Genomic DNA, 15727 nt, shown 5'->3' with positions numbered 1-15727 from the left:
TTTTTTTTTTGTCCTTTTCACTGCATTTCAGTTAAAGTATATTTTAAGAGTAGTTGTCTTTCAGACAATGAAATTAGATTTTTTTTTTTTTTTAAAAGCAGTATTTTTTCAAGGTATGGATCACCTGCAGGTTCCAAAGAATTCAGTAAGGGCTGGAAATGTTCAGCAAATCTTAAAAAACAAAGTCAAAGCAACAGAAACCAAGCAATCCTCAAAAATCTTAGTTTCAGCTGAGCAATTGGATCGAACCGTCATCTGGCTTCTAAGTGGACACAGGTTGGAGTCCGTCCTTCGGGAGAGCCCCTCTCGGCTGGCAGGTAAGGGCCAGGTGCGGGGTTACCGGCTGAGCCTCTTCTCTTCCCCGGGAGCAGCACGGGTTTGGAGCCGGACTGGAGGGGTGCACAGAGCACGCTGTGAAACTGATTTGCAATGGGGTGCGGCAAGGAGACTGGGGAGGACCGTGGGCTGCCATTATCCACGGCGACAAACCTCAGGTGTTCTTTTCCAGAGAAGTGTATTTATTTGCGGAGCCACGGCCTGGCTCAGGCTCCTGCCCTTGGCCTGAGAGGGAGCCAAAGCAAATTACATCATTTCGCAGTTTCAACGTTCCGTTTGTCTCCTGCCGCCCCCCTCTGGACGCACCTTTCGGGATGCGATCAGCAGCGCCCTCCGGCCGCAGCTGCGGCTCTCGGCCGGCGGGGAACGATCCACCCCGCGCGGCTGACCGCCGCCCCCTCCCCTCTGCCCCCGCGGAGGCGGCTCCGCGGCCGCGGAGCGAAACTCCTCGCTTGGTCAGGGGAGGAAAAAGAAAAAAAGGAGGGAAAAAGCTGAGGAGGCCCCAGCGAGGATCGAACTCGCGACCCCTGGTTTACAAGACCAGTGCTCTAACCACTGAGCTATGGAGCCACCTATGAGTGCCATTCCTGCCGACGGCTCCTGTCCCTCTCCCCGGGCCGCCTCCCTGCGCGGCGCCCGCGCTGCCGGCCGGCTCCCGGGGGACCGGGGAGGGCGGCGGCCGCCGCCTCCGGCCGCAGGGTTCAGCACCGCTCTTGCTGTATGAGCGCGACGCGGCGGGCAAGGCGTCTTCCCGGCGGCGGCTGGCCCCCGGCAGGCGCGGGCGGGCGCTGCGCGGCAGCCGCGGGTTTGCCTGCCGCGCACTAGGCCTGGGGCTGCACCTCAGGCCTCGGCGGTGAAAAAACCCTCAGCTGACGGCACCACTCGGGCGAGCACCGGCTGCCCGCCCCGTGTCCTGCCCTCTGCCTGGGCGTTTGCCCGCGTTAGCGTAAGCAGAGGCGAAGCCGTGGAAGCTCCACCCGGGTTTCCTCACCACCAAGCAGCGGAGGGCCGTGTAGGCCAGGGGCGGCAGGCCCCGCTGGGCCCCCTGCCCCTCGGGTCTGTCTGGGGGCGCTTCGCCTGCAACGCTCCCCGGCTCGGAGCCAGGCGCCTGACATTTCCCCTGCAATTTCTCCTGCACTTTCCCCTGCACCCGTTTCCTCCACCACGAAGAGCTACCTATGGCAGAAGTGTGTGTGATCCAGATCCCAGCTCCCTTGGCACCGCACGCTCACCTGTACAGCATTGCCTGAGGGTAGTGGAGGGGGCCTTCCCCCCTCTTATCAACGGGCAGGTGCACCTGCTGCAAATTTAGAGTAAAACTGCTATTGCAGTGAAAAGTATTTCAGTGGCAAATTGAGGCCTACGAGAGGATTGCTTCAAGGATCGCTACCATGTTCTCTGGCCCCCAGGCCATCTAGCAGTGTCCTTCATGCTGTGAAGGAAGGAGCAGTTGCTCCCTGTGGTGGGAGCCGATTCAAGATTTTGGGAGGTAAGGCAGTACAACATATGGTTTTGTGCAAAGTGAAAAAAAAAAAGTTTAAATGGATAGACTATAATCAACTTGGGATTGTAAATCTTCTCAGGTTTTGTGAAATAACTGTTACAGAAAAACAGATTTAATTATCTTGCAAATAAACCACAGGTCTAGGTTGAATAGGACATGAACCCAACAGCAAGGTAGGCATCGTGTAGCCTTAGTTTCTCTTTTCATTTTACAGAGCAAGGAAGTTTGAACCTATTGAAGATTTTCTCCTTTTCTTTGCATAAAAGAGCCAGTCCTCCGTGGAAGTTTAGGTGAAGGTGAAAGGGTGAGCTGTGGAGAGGGAATTGAGAGATACCACTATGGAGTAATAAATCTGAGCAGTTCTGCTGCACACTGGAGTCACATTCTAGAAAAGCAGCCATGATTTGCTGGGTGCAAGCCTCAAACTGCGTGTAACCGAAAGTAAAGCTCCTTGAAATGAGAATAGACAGAAAAAGCTGCATTAAGGAGTTAAAGACCTTTCATCCATCCCACACTCCACAAATCATGAACTAGGTCAACTTCCCTTTTTTTTTTTTTTATTTCACCTTCCCTTTAAATGGATATGATCTCTGTGGACAAACTAGACCAGTTCTGGTGAACTCTGTCTTGTTGTTTATGTAAGACACTAAAATTACTTTTGACCTCTAATGTGGCAGCTGATAAATTCGTGAAGTTTCACATTTCTTTGATAGTTGCTTTTTTTTCCCTTCCCTTTGAAGATAGTGACTCTTTAGAGTTGGTAAAACTCTTCTAAAGAGGACTAAAATAGCTGTGGCGAGTGTTCTGTTAATGCCTTAGGGAACTGAAACATAAGCATAGCTTGTTTTATAACCTTAAAGTAGGTAGGAGCAGAACTGTCTTACTCTCTTACTGCTATGAGACAAACCTACCTTCATCAGTCTAACAGAGCTGAGCAGCCGGGTGAGACACATTCTGAGAACAGAACAGTGTTGAAATGAAGTTTTCTGTGATAGTATGGTTACCTGTCACTATTGTTTTTTAACTTAAGTGCGAAGTCTGTAACTGCCATGGTTGCCCTGCTTCCAGATTCCTTTTGCTGCCTGCTTAGAACTCACTGCAAGGTGGGCTACACTTCAAATGCTGTGTAGCAGACAGTCTTAGTCAGACACCCTGGGTGGGATTCAAGATGTGTGACGGAGGTACCGTGCTATCAGTAAGCCCTCTAACTTCATTTTGTAATGGAGATGAGACACTTCTAGGATGCAACTCATCTCACCTGAAGGTGAACCTCTAAAACAAGTCATCTGAATCGTGGTCTAGAAGTGCTGATTTCTCAGTTGACTGTGAACGGAGTCGATGCTGAAAGTGTCGGCAGTTAGGTGAGACCGTCTCACTGGGCGTGACGGGTTTGTACCAACTAAGTTCTGCTAGTGAGCAGATAACCCTGCTGAGACCTGGCTGGGGAGGGACACAGCAGCTGCTTTATTTAACACTGAAGCACTACATATCTCCTGTCTGCAAGCTGCTAATGCTCTTAGCCAGCCCATCCTCTCAATCTCGTTTGCACAGGAATAAGCTTTGGTTTAATTTAATACCCTTTTGCTTTAGATGTTTAAACTAGAATAACTGTAGCTGGAAAATTCCTGTCAGAGGACCAAGAGAATTTCTAGGGAAATGGCAAGATAAATTATATGTCTAAAGAAGACTCTATGAATATTTCTGCAACTAGACACACAGATTTTGAAAGTTAAGCATTTAGGCAATAAAATGCCCGTCTAGTCTTCTGTTTATTGCTGTTGAAAGCCACTAGGTGGAACCTAAGTACTGCGTGAAAGGATGAGGAAAAATTTTTAACAGACTTCAAATGCTGAGAAGAGTGATTTTTTTACCACATGGGTTTTCAAAAAAAATCTGTATGACAATTTATCTTTAAAGATGTGTCAAACATGTAAAGTTCCACGTTTATATATGCTCTGTAAAATTTCTGCTGATGTGCAGTAAGATTAAACTTGTGTTGTGTGTCCCCCTTGCTAAATCAGGGCTTTCCCAAGCATGCGTTCTCTTTATCTGGTTCAGTGAATGAATGCTGATAAAAGTGGAGGGCTAATAGGAGCTGTTTAGTAAAGGCCCTATGGAAGCAAGCAGGCAGGCCCTTTGCAAACTGCCTTGCTGGTGTAACACATTTGGCTTTTTCTTTCATATAGAAGAGTTTTGTAAGACAGATGCTCCTAAGGTAGGGAGGAATGCTGAAGGTTATTGGGAGCAGCATGCAGAAAAGTTTCCCCTTCCTGAGGAAAGCTGTTAAGAAGGAGCAGGATTTGAAAGATACATCCTAGACCTTCTCTACACCAAGGACAGGCATCAAGCTAGAAAATAGAGTGCTAGCATAAGAATGGCTGTAGTTTTGCCCTCGGTCTGGACCAAGGCTGTTATTAAAAAATGGCTTAGTTGTTCCTGATTAGCTCCCTGACTGTCCTTAACAGCCCCACTGAACAAATATGTGTTTAACTGTGTGTAAAGCTGGTGTCAGTACGCAGATGTCAACCGCGTTGCTGTGAATTTACATCCATCTTGTTGTTAAGAGCAGTGAGCTAATCTCAGGTATATTACATATGATCTTACTGCCATACTTTGCATTCAAATGCTAACAGGAGAAGTGAACCAAAGGAATGACTCTTCAGACAGCTGGTTCGTGAATTATCCCTAGAAATTCTCTTATGCTATAGTATTATCTTTTTCTAAACTCCTTTGCCTGGCTTGCCATGCAGTTCCCTGCTGAATTCAGTTTTACTGCTGTTTTGCAGGATTCAGTTCTTTGTTGCACAAACCAGCTACCAGCTTTGGGCTGCAGCGGTGTGAAACAAATAGCAGCGACAGTTTTCTCTGCAGACGTGGTGTGTCTCCTAACAGGTTGTTGTGGCTTGCCTACCTTTCTCCTCTTCACATCTGATTTTCTGTGTCCCAGGGGCAGCCTAGTGCACCTGGGATTATCTCAGCAGAAGTACAGATCAGCAAAACTGGCATGCTTGCCTTTCCTTGTCAACCTCTGTGAGAAAGGACTTGCAGCACAGCTCCAGTCTTTTTATGAAATCGGATGTTCTGGGGGTTTAATTGTTTGACAGGTTCAGTACTGTTGGTTTTGTTTCTTAAACTCTGTAGTAACCTAAAGGTGTCTGAGTTTAATGTATTAATTTTAATTGGCAAGTGCTGATGGATTACTTTGTCTTGTACAAATGCAAGCTTTTTTTTGAGTAAAATGTTATTAAAATCAGGGGAACGCTTCCTGCTGAGTTTGGGTGGCTTTTGGAGCTGATTCTTGGGGTATTTTAGGCATTGAAGCATCTCAACATGTGGTTGAGGTCTGCCTTCTCTTCTGCATGTGAAGCTTTAAGTCCTGTTTGATTGAGATATGCCTGAGGAAATGTCCTGTTTTTCTGTGGTTTTGACCCAATCAGTCCTTTTAAAAAACATTGTTCTTCAAATTACACAGGAATGATCCACTTGTCCTTGAAACATTGGATACAAAACACGAGCTAGACCTAGATAAAAATCAGCAAAATTAACCTCCTGTGATTTTTCCACTAGCAGTTACCTTGTGTAACAGAGGCTGGATAAGGTGCTGTGAAAGCTATTTCCAGGTTTGAGCTTGTGCACCACTTGCATCCCTACTCCATCCTAGCATGAGATACTGGTGTGCACCGTTTCCCTTCTCTGATACTCTGCTTTCTATAGGAAAGAAGTTCAAACATGCAACAGATACAGTGACCTTTCAAAATTACTTTGGTAGTCTCAGTACTCTTCTTTTGGACAAACATCCATTATCACATGCAAAAAAGATTCTTGCCTTTTTAACAGCATTTTGTGCAGCTCTGAAGAGGAGTCAGCGACTGACGTGTCCATGAAAATTCAGTTCTCTTTTTTCTTCAGAAAGGTGACATAGCACACAAGGGAAATGTAAAGACAATCATATTCCATGCATCTCTATTTGCTCGTAGGCCAGCTCACGTAATGGGCGCTGCAGTGCTCATCACTCATATTTGAGCATCAGTACTTTTCTGTGGAGAAGCCATCACTATTCTCAAGTCATACTCCAGAGCAACGGTTCTGTGTCTGCCTCATTGTTGTCTGTTGCCTCATTCTGTCTGTGGCAGAAGATGATACAGTTACTTTTTTTTTTTCTTGAAACTAACATGCATCTTGTGCACCTTTCTTAATGTGGGGGATCCAAGCAGAAGAGATGTTGTCTTCAAATGCTTTATGATTTTCTTCCTGAAACAAGAAAGGATTAATCTAATTTTGTTTGCTTCAGAGTTATTTCTCCAATCCAGATCAGATTTGAAGCTATTTGTTATAATAAAGTGTTTCTGATTGTGATGATAAGGTAGCTGGTGATCCTCAGCATCTTTGAACAATCAAGATGTTACCTGCTCCAAGCTAACCTGGCTGCAAGTGAAGGATGTTTTCATGACAGTTCTAGCTCTTTCTCAGACTGTGTAATATTTCTTTTTTCCTGCCCTGGATTAAGAAGAAGTTGTGTCTATTTATGTTACTATCAAAAAGATCTCCTCCTTGTCGAAAACATTTAGGAGGCCTGTGTCTTAGCCAAAGGACATAGTGTTCTTCAAAGTGCGGAAAAGGACTTGACCACGCCTGGCCTTTGCCTTAAAGACAGAGACACTCCTGGAGCCCAGCTGGGGAGGGACAGAGAGAGATCACCCAGTGCTTCGTCTCTCTGGGAGAGCATGAGGGCTTCCCCTCCTGGAGCCACCAGAGCGATTGGTGTCTTCCAGCAGGTGGGTGAAGAAAGTGCTGTAACACATGACTCACCATGCTCTGACCAGTGAAGCTCCATGCACTGTCCTCTGGCTGGGTGTGCTTTTCACCCCCTGAACCATGTTGAACCTACCCAGAGCTCCCTGCAGGCAAAGCATGGCTGCACGGTGCCCCTCAGCCCTGGTCCGCGTGTCAGCTATGCCAGCTGCCCAAAAGAGACAGCGCGTTGAAAGCCGTGTGCTGTCATCGCCCAGCTTCTTGTCCTTGCATGTCCCCTGAGGAAGTCCACAAGGCAGGAGATAGCTGACCCATAGCTGTGCGTGCGCTGATTGGTCTGTCACTAAATATATATGTTTACGTCTGTGTATGTATATACACATGTATGTATGCTTGTGCTGCCAAGCAGAGCATAGAGCAGCTGTGTTCTCTGTCTCTGGAGACACTAACCTGAAGGCCTTTGCTCAGTTGTTGGTTTTCAAAAAGTGCAGGAATGTAGGACTGTCTTCAGGGCTGTTAATCCTCTCAAATTTGGCTGAAACCAGTTAGCAGATTTGAAAGTTACTTGGGAGTGGGGTTGACAACCAGTGTGGTTACGTGAACCCTTTTCCAAGGAAAACCAAGCTAAAAATGTACTGATCACATTTTCCAAGCAAGCTTTTAAAATTCTTCGTAAAACAGACAATTCAGGAATGAGTGTGAGGCAGAGGAACCAGGAGATCCAGAGTCCCCATCCTTACTTCGATATGGACTCTGCTACTTAACCCTGTGCCCTGTTTCCATAGCTGTCCAGCACTTCCCTCCCAGCCTCCCAAAGGGATGGCAGATGCGTTTGTTTGTAGCATGCTCTATAAATGCAAAATCTTATTATTATCAGCATAAAAATAGACTCAAAAGACTTGAAGTGGGCTGTAATGGAATAAAAATGTAGCAACAGGATGGCCCAAAACTCCCTGCCTCTGAAAAAAACTATGAACAGGTTCATCTTTTTGTTGCTGTTTTTAGACACAGGGAACAAAGCTTCTTAACAAGATTCAGAATCCTTGTTTTAAATAAACTTTTTGTGATAGTTTCTTCCAAGGAGCGGTAAAGCTATAGGTACTAAGTTCCTTTTGAAGCTCAGTGGGAGGTAGGGAAATGGGAATGTGTCCCAGTGTGGCCAGCACTGCTGTAGATGGGCGGCTGTTGTCTCAGCCATGGCCTGTTTGCAAGGGTTTGAATATTTGGCTCAACCGAGGATGCTGCTACCCAAGCAAGACGCAAATGTGTGGGTCTGCTCTGGGTTTCAATTACTGGGAAAGGCAAAATAGAAGACCTGTCACAACTATCGGGCACCTTCCTCAAGTGCTCACATTCCCTTTCTTGTGAAACACGTCTGAGTCCCAAAGGCAGACAGTCTCTGCTAATCAAGGAATAAATTGTTCTTTGTTCTGGAGCTCTCTTAAGATAGATATAAATAATACATAAACTGTAAACAGCCAACTGTTGCTTAAGTGCTGGACATGATATCTGGAGCTAGGTGATTTGTATTTTTTCCTCTCAGGAAAAGTAAATGAACTGAAAATATGGTTTTGTTCCCAGCTCTGTTTCTGATTTTGCCATATGTTTGCTGCTAGACACAACAGTTTGTGGGTTAGAGTCACAAAAGTGGCCGTGTGTTATTCTTCTGTGCAGTTAGTTCAGAATAGCCTGCCTCCATTTCCTCATGTGCCTGGGGAGAGTTGTGCTCCGAGCTCCAGGCGTTCGGAGACCTGCGCTCACCACCCTGGGATGGGCTGGCCGGGACATTTCTGCTGAAGCAGAAACACTCTCTGGAGGAGTGACTGGGACCAGGTGTTTCAGCCCCCAGGTAGGGTCGGTGGCCCCTGGACACCAAATGAGAACGGGAATTTGCAGATTCCCTTCTCTGTTTTTAGGGTTAAGCTGGGTGGACTTGCATGGTCCTGTCTACATACAGGCCTATCGGTTGTTCTGTGGATGAAATGTGTTGCTCAACAGCTCTGCTCTTCTCTCCCAGGAGAATACAGTCATCTTCCTAGTTATTGAACTGGACCAACATATGCCACAGAACAAACTGAAATGAAAAAACGTTGGATGGAAGGTTTCTGTATACTTTCCCAGTTGTGAATTTTCGTGTTGTATTGAAGCCCTCCTCTGCAATCCAGTCCCTTGGTTCCTGTTGCTGGTCGAGGTTTTGAACATGGGTTGCGCAGGCGGCTGCAGTTCTATGTACTCTCATTTTGTTGTCTTCAGCTGCCAAACTGCTGAGGGTCCTATGTACACTCTGACCAAGTTACGAATGTCTACAGTTTGAGGTGAACAAAAATAGCAACTAGTACATAGGTATGCTGCAGCCTCACTGCGTAAAATCTAACAACGGCTTTGTTTTAGGGTAGTAAGCCAGCTGAGTATCCTTTCCCCAGGTCTGGTTTCCGTTAGAAATGAACCAGAAAAGAATCTGAGAAGTGACCGGTCATGAATGCTGGGAAGCTGCGATTCTGCTCCCAGCCTTATGCTAGTAATTGGTAGAAGCCCCTCCTCCCAAAGTTGCTGCTGTAAAGCTTTCCTGAACCACATCTTGGAAAGGTTTGAAGGCCAGCTTTTGAGTGATCAGTTCCTCTTCTGACGCTGTTTCCATAAGCCTGCCCACTGAGCATGGAAAATCTCACCTCCTTCAGTTTTTAGGCAGGTGCTACTGTTTCAGAGTATGCTTTTGCTGACAAAGTATTGTCAGGTTTTCAAAGTGGTGAGTTTTGGCTGTTTCCAAGTCCCTCCTTTGCTTCTGAAGGACCAAACTGTCTGCAGACCTTTGAACCTCCCTTCTTTTGAGTAAGCTTGGACCCACAGTTCAGATTTGTGATTGGGTTTGTGTCTCCGCCATTTTTTCTGCTTTCGATTGGGTTGGAAATACTGAGAGTACAGCCTTCCTCACAGTACTATCTGTTTTCTTTGGCTTTCCCAAATGTAACACGTCATGCAGAGCTGAAAATGAATGGGAAGAGAATGAATGAAAATGTTTTGAATCTTGAGGATTTGGATTAAGCTTTGTGTAAAGCTTTTGGTTGGAGGCTTGTCTCTTTTAAATTAGCTCACTATATAATAGTGGGGAGATATCCACCACTGAGATCCCAGCTAGCTAATGAAGGCTAATGCAGGTGATGCTACATCCTTCAGACACTGGCATCCAGTCTGTGCTCTAATGGCTTTGACAAATCCCCTCAAGCAGAATTGTCAAGCTGACTTCATCATCAAATGTGCCCAAAAGCTTTAAAAGCACCACTGAGAGTGTCAAACGGGACTGATGAGGTTAGATCGCATCGGCATGAGGGGATAAATTGTTCTGGAGTGTAATTCACAAATCAGAACATTAGACTATTGTAATCAAACTCCAAGCGAGCATCTCTGTAGGGCATAAATATGAGCAGCTGCTCTTCATACGTGACAGATCTCTTTCAAAGCTTATACATGCCTATTAATTCTTCTCCTGACCAAAACTTACTTGAAGGATGCCTCAACCTGCCATAGGGTAGAGAAGATATCTTAAGCATCTTAATTCATGTAGGTAACTGATGTCTCAATGCTTTTAGTGTGTTGGGAAATGCTCGTCCCAATTTACTTTCCTATTATGTGAGTAAATTTAGAAGTGACTCATTTGTAACCTCCAGCCAGGACTGGTTGAAGGGCAGTGGATTTATCAAGCCCACGATTTCTGCAATGTGGAGTGGAACTGATTCAACCCCCATGGAAAGACTGGGTCAGTATTTCTGTGTAGTCAGAAGTAGGAAGTGATCAGGGTCAGGATGCAGAGGCACTTCTGCCAAATAAATGATAATCAAATCAGTCTACAAGTTATATTGGTACATACAGGACTTACGCGTCCAGTGGCATTGAAAGGAGGTGATGAAGAGTTTATAGATAGGAATCTGAGCTTGTTTACATCTCAGATCAGCAAAATAATTAAGTGGTGTCACTTTCAATGGTATTCAGAAGTGTGCCGAAATGTCTGGCTTGTACCAAGTCCATAGTCCTTTTCTGTGCCTTCTAGTATGCCTTCATTTGAGAGGTGTAATGTCTTGCTGCTCTTCAGGAAGCCTCGTTTGTTGTTGTAGTGGTTGTTTTTCTTTTTTTTTAATCTCCACAGTCATTCCCATTGAGAATGAGGAAAAGAACAGGGAGTCACTCCATTCGCTGAAGTACAAGCTGTGAAACAGACTTGGGTCATCCGCTGTGACCCAGAGCATGAAACCCAGTGTGTTAAGACCACATTCCTTATCAGCAGGGCAATTCAAATATAGATTACATGGAATACCTTTTGCCTGGTATTTGTTAGGTCTTACAGTGGCTCTATACTTTCTGGGCTATCAAACGTTTCTTACATTACAAAGTAGGGAATAATTTAGCAGTTATCTATGAAATGTTCTTAGTCTTCCAGTTGAGACGTTACTGGATTGTGGGATTGTGTTGTGGGTGTGTTTATGAGGCATTCTTGTTTTCCTGCTAGCATTTCCTCTGCACGGTGGAAAAGTTCTGTATCAGTGTTCCAGAAAAATCACACAAAAGAAAGGATGAGATGTATCTTACCTAGAGAGGACCCGGCTCTGGTGGCCTTTCCACCAGTGCAACCCTAGGCAAAAACTTATTGAAAATTTTACTTACCTTTTGCTTAACTGGCTGTTCTGGTGGAAGCAATTCTGGCAGTGGGATAAATCTGGCCAGTGGTGGATTGTTGTTTTCCTGTAAAAAATATTAATTAACTTTTCACTTAGTTCTACAGTTGAAGCAGAATTGCTTCAAGGTTGAAGGCACTAGTGCCCATTAATATGGTACAAGAGATTACAATTGGGAAATCCCTCTTTCAAACAGTTCTGGGAAAAAAAAAAGTCACATCTTCAAGTAAATAAAAATTGATACATTCCTATTTATGGTAAATAAATAAGTACTATATGAAGGAAACAACACTAAAAAGAGAAATGCTTTTAAAGAGTGACTCAGCTATTGTGGTTTTATAGGACAAGTGAATGAAACTTGTTTGGATTCTTCCCAGAATAAATATACACACTTCTAAAGTCCTCTGGAGAACAGAAAAAGAAGCAGCAGTAATGCAGAAGCACTAGTTTAATCTCCAGTCCACCAGATACTTTTGCGTTAGTGTGGAGTGCACATGATCAGTCGTAAGTCATTCTTATGCTGCACGTACATGTTTAACATTTGGAGTCCTTGAACAGGTCTGTGAAGCAAGAGTAGACAGACCCACGCTGTTCTTAGTGCGCTAAGCTGAGAAAAAAAGGCAAAGAAGTGTGGGTTTGCTTGTACCCATCCCCTTAGACGTCTCCTTGGGCTGAGAGTTGTCTATAAGCAGAATTCTTGGTATACATTGTGGGATGTCTGGAAAATAGATAGTAATAAATACATCATTTTTTATGGAAGGTGGATAGTTCAGTGCCTAAGAATGTGAACTGGAGAATAAATCAATCCAAAGAGACTTTCAGTTCTTTGGTGTTCATTTCTCCTTTTTCTTTCCCCAGTGAATGTTCCTTAGCAGTCCCAGCAAAGGGATGTTTTTACAAATGTCTTGCTGAAAATCTCAGATATGCTGTTTTACCTCATGAGAATTCAGAATTGCAGACTAGAAGGTGGATCGTCGCAGCTCATGTTTAAAGCAGCAAGTAGCAAGTCAAGGTAATTTCAAGACTAAGTTGTTGTTTCTAGCTGAACTGATGGTCACTTGTTCTAAATCACTCTGATGTGCTTAGTGAGAAGTAATAGCACATTGCAGTCTCCTCTGAACTCCTGAATTTACAGTGATAATTGTATGACATGAATCTGGGTTTAAGCTAATCTCCAGTTACCTCTTCCATTTTCATTTTATGCTTGCTTGCTCTGCAGTGACCCCCTTTAGACTGCTAGTTCTATAAATCTTTGTCACAGAGGGTCACTGGGTTGAGGGAAAGGAGAAAAAAACTGTGAACAAAAAGAAGTCTAATACGCTTTCTTCCCTAAATACTGTGTCAGAGGTAGGTGTGCTTGCTCCAGTCTGATTTGGCTAGTGCAGATGCCACTGCTAAATGCGTAAACTAAATACAGTCTAGTAGGGGTTTGTTAATTAGTTTGTTTACAGAAGCACTTACAGAAACAAACTGGTTCAGCGAGAGCTGATCAATCAAACTTCAGCTGAAGAAACCCTGGAGTGACTCTTTCCACTTGACCTGCTGCGGGATAGGTTAGAAAATACCAGTAACGCCAGCTATTGGCTGCTGCAATGTGCATTTAGTGTCCTCTGTGTGTGTTTGGGGGAAGCAGGGAGGGACTGCTTTTTCCACCTCAGTTGGAATACTCCTCCTTTTACAAGTACACCTTTGCCAAGAGAAAAAAAGAACTGAAAACTTGCCGGTCTAATAAATTTGAAGATTATGTAGATGAAAATCCCAAAGCCCTTGGGCCCTGACCACAGCATTGTTTAGATGAATTGGCAGAGCCTGAAAACCTTTATCTCATCCCACTGACCTAGGGCTATTCCCTTAAACGCCTTCTCCAGGCTCATTGTCCCAGTTCCCATTTTAGCACCTCTCTTGTGGTGCAATGGAAGGAAGCTCGAAGCTCATGTTCTCTTTAAGCGTTGCTTGGAAAAGGAGCATCAGTGAGACTGATATTCTTTCTGTGGATCAGTGTGTTGGGCCTGGGCTGGATTGACGTGTAGATGTTGTTCTGGTACCCAAATACAGCCTCAGAGGCTGGAACAGTGTTTGTAAGAGTGTATGCCCTCCTATCTGTTTTGGATGCTGTATCATCAGTTTTACTCGCGCTGGTGGGCGCTGCCTGGTGCAAGGAGTCCCAGATTCATGGTATCAGTCCTCACCAGTGGAAGGCCATAACGCTTTGTCCTTGAGGAAGCTTCTTCCTTAAGTGCTCCTTACACTTGGATGTAGCTGTCAGACTTTAGATGATCACCTTATCTGACAGTGGCTGCCTTGCAGGTCCCTGTGGGTGTACCCTAGATTCTGGGTGCTCCTGTGACAGGCACAGGTGAAGGTGCTTTGTACGCTTGGCAGCATGAATTATGCTACATTGTAAATGTGGAATTTCTTACTCAATTAACGTGACAGGTTGAGCTTCTCAAAGCTCTTCCGGCTGATCATGAGTTCAACTAGTCCCTGTATTAGAGACAGAGCTATGGTACATCCAGTTGGTGTACTTTGTGGAGGATGAGCAATTTACGTAAGTTGCATAGCAGGTCAGGAAAAAAGTGAAGGATATAGAGTTTCTTTCTTCTAGGAGTGAATCAGAGCAAGTTGTGTACTGTGTTTACACTGTGAAGCCCAGATCCTGCCTTATACTATGCTGTTCTAACCTATGCTAGATGACAATCTGAGCCTATGACAATCTAAGCCTATGATTTTAAATTACAATTTGAGCCATGTAATTCAGGATCTGGAAATTCTTTTGAGGTGCTTACATTTCAAACTAGACTGCTTATGTTTAACACCCTTTCTGCTCTCATAGCTGCTCCCGGATGGAAAAATAATTTGGCTTGTGGGATGCTATTTAATAAAAATAATTCTTTATGTCTGAATTCATAAGCTGTGATCAGTACCAACAGAGGAAACTGTAGGTGATCACATCAGCAAAATCTTCATTAAGTGCTCCCCTCTGGTTTTCATTTTTACCTCAGAAGCAGGGGAAAGAAAGTGAGACCTTTTCAGAGCTCTAATCTGTAATTATCCAATGAAATGGTGAGATTTGAATTACACACTGAGGTTGAAAATGTCCTTGTTGTGCAGGAAAGGACATAATCTGAAACTGTCAGAGTTGGGATATATAAAACTGCATGTACGATAATTTGTTCAAAATTGCTATCAAAAAGAAAATAAGGGAGATGTCTTTGTCAGCCAAAATGTCACACCTTGCAGATTTAGAGCAGGATGAAGTGATTTGCCGACCTCCATACTACTCACAGGGGTCAAATAAGTCTTTTCCCTGTATAATCCCACTCGCCTTTCTCTGACCCTCCAGCCCCCAGCCTAGGCAGCTGATTACGTATGGTGGCACTAATCCACTAGGTCACATACAGTATGAAGCTCAGCATTTTGCAGGTTGCTATCTGTCTTTGAAAGAAAGACCATGGCACAATACATGAAGTCTTTATTTGCCTTTAGCTATTTATCTTCATCACCCCACTGACTTTCATCAGTAGTTCTGCTGAATAATAGCAGTAAGAAAACATTACGGAAGTGTACCAGGGGACCCTATCTCGGAATTACCAGTTATGCCACCTAACAGATACATCCTTCTGGTAATACAGGCAGTTTATCAAAGCATCTGTAGACAAGAATTTCTTTGAAGCAGCTGCTTATGGAAGGTGTTTTTCATGAGCTTGGGGAGGGAGGGAGTATAGCGGGTTGAGAGTGGACCTGGAGCTGTGTGTAGGTTTTTTTGGCAGACGTTACATGCAGGACGAGATCTTGGGAGGTGAGAATGTGGAGCACAGGGAGCTTGTGAGCAATGTGTGAGACGGGTCATGTGAGAAGATAACAAGTATGTATTAGAGAAATCGGAGAATTTATCTCAAGCTCTGCCAAGCTTTGTGCAACTGCCTATGTAACACTAAAAGTTCCGCTATCTATTGAACTCATTTGCAAATAATCTGCATGAAGACTCTATAAATTTAACACTGCTTGACAGCACTAAAGAATGGAGTCACTTGCTCACGTATAAGGTTATAGCGGGTCACTTCTCACCCCCTTAAACCTGCCAGCCTAGTACAACAATGATTAAAGGAGAAGCATGGGAACGTCTTCTGGTGGAAACAGTGACACTTCAATCAGTATGGCTTCTGCAGTTCTTGTGTCTGTTGCTGCATCTGCCAGCTTGAGCAACAAAGTGTGATTGTGAATTTGTGATGTAGGAACTGGAAGGGAGCTCATACTATACCCAGTCTTTGAAGAGACAGGTTATAACTCGTTTTGAGCTGAGCGGGTGAGGTTTCCAACTAGTGACCGATTCATGTGGGCACACGTGCAGTGTAATGCAAGAAAGGAGGCATGCAGTCTCCCTGTAAGTGCTCCTGTCACATCCCTGTGCACTTGCCTTGCATTCAGCAGCAAGCCTAACACCCCAAACATTGAAAGTTGTGTCGTA

General features: G+C 44.6%; 1 non-coding gene across 1 annotated transcript; it reads right to left on the bottom strand.

Annotated features, from left to right (window-relative positions):
* Positions 1-833: 833 nt before the first annotated feature.
* Positions 834-906, bottom strand: TRNAT-UGU (transfer RNA threonine (anticodon UGU)). Its single transcript has one exon. It is a non-coding gene; the product is annotated as a tRNA-Thr (tRNA).
* Between the last annotated feature and the right edge of the window lie 14821 nt (positions 907-15727).

This window comes from Aptenodytes patagonicus, chromosome 3, assembly GCF_965638725.1.
Source record: "Aptenodytes patagonicus chromosome 3, bAptPat1.pri.cur, whole genome shotgun sequence".
In the NCBI taxonomy this organism is placed as follows: Eukaryota; Metazoa; Chordata; class Aves; order Sphenisciformes; family Spheniscidae; genus Aptenodytes; species Aptenodytes patagonicus.
Note: the sequence above shows the minus strand (reverse complement) of the source record. Positions and strands in the feature narration are given on the sequence as shown.